Here is a 6,000-nt window from a genome sequence, read left to right on the forward strand (position 1 = left end):
TAAAAAAATACTTGTTTATGTAATATTTTTTTAATTTATTCATATAAACCCCCATTTTTGTAATTAAAAAGTAGTATTTGATGAGACAAACACATTTATATTTTCTATTTTTTTCAACAAAAGCCTAATTTTTTTGTCCTATTAGGTGCTATTTTTTATTTTTCCCCCATGTTCAATGTCCATTTTATCTAATAAAACTACATTTATATTAAAAAATTATATATTTTAATTTTTTTTGTGTGTCTTTTGTGGTTTTTCTGTAAAAAAATATTAATTTTTTGTACTGAAGAATGTTTTTTTTTCAATTTTTTGGGCTATTTTTCTTCAATTTTTTTTATTTTTTTGTGGGTTATTCTTATGAAAACTTGGTTTTTTTTTATAGAAAATACTTGTTTATCTAAATATTTTTAAAGTTATTCATATAATCCCTCATTTTTGTAATTAAAAAGTAGTATTTGATGAAACAAAAATATTCATATTTTCTGCTTTTTTAACAAAAGACCAATTTTTTGGTCCTATTCGGTGTTATTTTTCATTTTTCCCCGTGTTCAATGTCCATTTTATCTAATAAAACTATATTTATATTAAAAAATACATATATTTTAATTTTTTTTGTGTCTTTTGGAAATTTTCTGTAAAAATATTATTTTTTTTTGTACTAAAGAATGTTTTTTTTTTGTTTTTTAGACTATTTTTCTTAAATTTTTTATATTTTTGTGGGTTATTCTTATGAAAACTTTTTTTTGTCACATTAGATGTTACTGAAAACTATATTTTGGTCGTATTCGGTGTTATTTTTTATTTTTTCCCCGTGTTCAGTGTCCATTTTATCCCATTTTTGTAATTAAAAAGTAGTATTTGATGAAACAAAAACATTTATATTTTCTATTTTTTCAACAAAAACCTAATTTATTTGTCCTATTAGGAGTTATTTTTCATTTTTTCCCCATGTTCAATGTCCATTTTATCTAATAAAGCTATATTTATATTAAAAAATACAATATTTTAGTTTTTTTTGTGTGTCTTTTGTGAATTTTCTGTAAAGAATATTATTTTTTTGTACTAAAGAATGTTTTTTTTTCATTTTTGGGGCTATTTTTCTTCAATTTTTAATATTTTTTGTGGGTTATTCTTATAAAAACTAAGTTTTTATATGAAAAATACTTGTTTATCTAAATTTTTTTTAAATTTATTCATATAAACCCTCATTTTTTTAATTAAAAAGTAGTATTTGATGAAACAAAAACATTTATATTTTCTATTTTTTCAACAAAAACCTAATTTATTTGTCCTATTAGGTGTTATTTTTCATTTTTTCCCCACGTTCAATGTCCATTTTGCCCAATAAAACTAAATTTATATCATAAAATACACATATTTTGATTTTTTGAATATTTTTTCTTATTTTTCAATAGTTTTCTATGTCATATTATTAACTAGAATTCTATATTATGAACCCAAACGGTAATATTATTAACTAAAATGTAATTTTATGAAAAAAGAAAATACAAATGTTAACCACAAAAAAAAAGTTAACCGAAATGGTAATATTATTAACAAAAAAAACATGTTATGAACTTCATTGGTAATATTATGAACATTTTTTATTGGTTTCCCCAAGGTTTATTAATTGATTTTGTTGAAATTTTATTGAAATTTACGCATTTTTTCAATTAAAAAATAATTGTCGGGAATTTGAAAAATTATGAGCAGGTTAATAAAAAAATAGATTGATAATGCCCATGAATATATATTCAAAACAAATAATAATCGTTTTCTATGACAAATAAAAGATTTTTTTGCGGTGACTAATGTATTTATTAATAGAATTACAAAAAATAATTTAAGAGTGTTACACAAAAATCATAACCACGCAAAATATTATCTTAACTTTTTTGAATTTTGTTAAATTTTAATAACTTTTAAATAATTATTTTATTGTTACTGTTATTCAGTTATATGTAATAGTAGCTGTACTGTACATCTGTATATGTATATAAACCCCAGAATATGAACTGCAATACATCATTAGACTTCTAATTTACGACCAAGTAACATATAGTTGATAGCTAAATATTTTAGTAATGGAGGATAATAATTCTCCGGTTATTGGTATTGACCTGGGAACTACTTATTCGTGTGTTGCTGTTTTTCAAAATGAAAAAGTTGAAATTATTGCTAATGACCAAGGAAATAGAACCACTCCTTCTTATGTTGCATTCAATGACACCGAAAGACTTATTGGGAAAGCGGCAAAAAATCAATGTGCTTTGAATCCAAAAAATACCATTTTTGATGTAAAAAGGTTAATGGGCAGAAATTATATAGATGATTGCGTTCAACGAGTACTTAAAATCTTACCCTATGAAATTATTGACGAAGAGAATAAACCAAAAATACAATTCGAACATAAAAAAGAGAAAAAGGTGTTAACCCCAGAAGAAGTTTCTTCTATGATATTATCAAAAATGAAAAAAATTGCAGAAAATTATTTAGGACAAAATATAAATAAAGCTGTTATTACAGTTCCGGCTTATTTTAACGATTCTCAGCGACAGGCTACCAAAGATGCTGGGACCATCGCTGGACTTGATGTTCTTCGAATAATTAATGAACCCACAGCCGCCGCCATCGGCTATGGATTAAATAATGATACAAAAGAACAAAACGTTTTAATATTTGATTTGGGTGGAGGGACTTTTGATGTATCTATATTGAATATTAGTAATGATGGCATTTTTGAAGTTAAATCAACAGCAGGAGATACTCATCTTGGGGGAGAAGATTTTGATAGTATTTTATTAGATTATTTTACGCGAGAATTCAACAAAAAATATAAAAAAGATTCAAGCAACAATAAAAGATCATTAAGGCGTCTTCGTTCTGCCTGTGAAACTGCTAAACGAACTTTATCTTCATCTACACAAGCGACAATCGAAATTGATTCATTATATGAGGGAATTGATTTTCATACTACCATTACTCGCGCTAAATTTGAAAATTTGTGTGGGAGTTTATTAAAAAACACTCTAGTGCCAGTTGAAAGGGCGTTAATCGATGCTAAGCTCGATAAGAGTGACATCGATGAAATTGTTTTGGTTGGAGGTTCTACGCGTATTCCAAAAATACAAAACCTCCTTCAAACTTTTTTTAATGAAAAGAATATGAATAAGTCGATTAATCCAGATGAGGCTGTAGTCTATGGTGCTGCCATTCAAGCTGCCATTCTCAGTGGAGATAAATCTGATAAGATCAAAGATTTATTATTACTGGACGTGACTCCCCTTTAATTGGGTATTGAAACTGCCGGTAATATTATGACTACCTTGATTAAAAGAAGCGCGACAATTCCTACTAGCAAATTTGAAAACTTCACTACGTATAGTGATAACCAAGAATGTGTTAATATTAAAATATATGAAGGAGAAAGAACTAAAACTAAAGATAATAATTATTTGGGGGGGTTTCAATTAAATAATATACCCCAGGCACCCAAGGGTATACCTAAAATTAAGGTTACATTTGATATTGATGCTAATGGGATATTAAATGTGTCAGCAACCGAAGAATCTTCCGGCAAATCAGAAAAAATGACTATAACTAATGACTCGGGAAGATTAAACAAAGAAGAGGTAGATCGAATGATCAAAGAAGCTGAAATGTATGCTGCTCAAGACAGGGAATTAAGAAACGATATAGAAGCTAAATGTAAATTAGAATCATATTGCTTAGAAATACAAAATAATATCATAAATAATAACAGTAGTAATATAGATATATTTAAATCAAAATTAGAAAGTACTCTCAAGTGGATTGATGAAACCCCCTCTGCTAAACAAAAAGATTATGAAAATAAATTAAAAGAAATAAAAAAGGATTATGAACATATACTTGGGGGAAATGAATCAAATTTACATAATAATCAATTCCACCCAACCATTGAAGAAGTTGACTAATAAACAGAGAAGGGTTTTCATAATTTATTAATATAAAATTTTATATATTAAAAAATGAATAATTTCAAAAGTTACCAAGAAGGAATAAATGCCCCAATAGATCTTTTAAAATGTAGTTTCCCGTTCTGGATACACCAACAATATCTATTTTCTCATTATTATTTAGATGTCGATAAAGAAGATGTCCCTTTTGATTTAAAATATATAAATGTATATGCCACTGATCGACTATATTATTTACACCACAAAGAATCACCATTTTATAAAAATGTAAATGAGTGTGTAATGGTTGGAAGAATGAATGATTTAAAAAATAAGAAGTTGGTATTGTATTTCTATATGCACGGAGCTACGTGGAATGATGGACTTGAAAACGACGGGGTATATTTTTTGGGCAAGAGACCATAATTTATTGCTTCAAGTTATTTACATCGAAAATAAGCTGAGGCAAACTGTTTATAATAACCTGAAATTAGATAACACTGGGGTAATGACGCTAAAGCCATATCCTAGAGCAATCCACCATAGATATAGAAGTAACTGCAATCACATTGCCTATCCAGATGAATTTGAAAATGCTATAAAGGGTATTGATTTCAATGTTAAGTTTGATTACATATATAATCCTATTGAAGGTGATGATCTAACTCAATTTAAATTTGATGTAGGAAACATTGATAGAGTAAATTACTTGAAGAAAGGCGGAAAGGGGGAAGTTGTCATGTATGCGAGACTAGACCCGCGTTTATTTGTCTATATATATATTAATCAAACTACGAAGACGATGTTTATTTCTAAATTTCGAGAGGCATTTATCAATACTATTGTAAAAATGAATCCTGATAATGAAATAAAACAAACCATTGTAGATGCAGTAAACAGAGATACTATTTTAGTATAAAGAATTTTCATAATAAAAAAAGATGGACCGCAAAACAATTAATTTTCCTATTGATTTCATATCATCACAAGGTGAAATTCAGTTATTATTTAATCGGAAAATTTTCTATAAATTAAAATCTTGTAAAGAATACCCAGCCATTTTATGTTTCCCCGAATTTTTTACCAATTCTATATTTTCTATTTTAAGATGGTACTCACACGAAAACAATGATAACCTATTATTATTATTATTAGAAATTAAAAATCAAATTAAAATATTTTTTGAAAAGTTAGAGGTTTTAGTAAACACAATAATTAACAACGAAAGCTATAAAGTTCAGGTTAAGAGTCCCCAACAAATTGAAAAACAGTTATGGGAAATTGTTTTCTTGACTAAGAAGAATAATAATAATAACAAAAATCCCCAGGATATAGAAAATAAAAAAACAGAAATTGAACACCTTTTCTTGGAATGGTATCTAAAAAATGAAATTAGTCAACATAATCACCAACAAATTTTATTCACAAAAAATCTCGAATTCAATAAAGTGAACACACTCAAAGAATTATCCAAAACTTTATATAAAACAGGATGCTGTGATACAATAAAATAGATTTCATTAATTCCTCCACATTCAATTCACTATGTTAATCAAACGGTTTTTTCTAACTATTCAAAGTTGCCCCCTGAATTATATGGACCGGCAAGTTGGGGACCAATATATTGGAATATTTTTCATGCCTTTTCAATAAATGCTGCAAACAATAAAAATTCTAAAACTAATTGTTTACCAGAGCATTTATATGCATTTATTCACATAATTCCACTTTTGATTCCTTGTCCTATTTGTATAAAATATTATTATACCATTATTCAACCTAGTAAAATTAAGCCGGCGATATCTATATCACAATATGAAAATTTATATGAAAAAATTCATACAAGTATATCTAATGGAAAGTTGGTGTGAATTTTTTAAAATAGATAATTATTTGTATAATGTGTACAGTATATTAACTATATATACACATAAAAGGTTTTATTATTAATTAGAAAAATTCAGGGCGTATGCAATAGTATTCAAAATTTTTATGTGGGTATTTAGTACGTTGAGTTTACAGAGACCCATTATAATGATTTGATTTTCTGGTGAATATTTAT

The 6,000-nt window shown here is 26.6% G+C and overlaps 1 pseudogene; it reads left to right on the forward strand.

Moving 5' to 3' along the window:
• Nucleotides 1-2,015: 2,015 nt before the first annotated feature.
• LOC137636356 (heat shock cognate 71 kDa protein-like) lies at nucleotides 2,016-3,956 on the forward strand (annotated as a pseudogene).
• The last annotated feature ends 2,044 nt before the right edge of the window (nucleotides 3,957-6,000 follow it).

This window comes from Palaemon carinicauda, unplaced genomic scaffold, assembly GCF_036898095.1.
Source record: "Palaemon carinicauda isolate YSFRI2023 unplaced genomic scaffold, ASM3689809v2 scaffold279, whole genome shotgun sequence".
NCBI classification, from domain to species: Eukaryota; Metazoa; Arthropoda; class Malacostraca; order Decapoda; family Palaemonidae; genus Palaemon; species Palaemon carinicauda.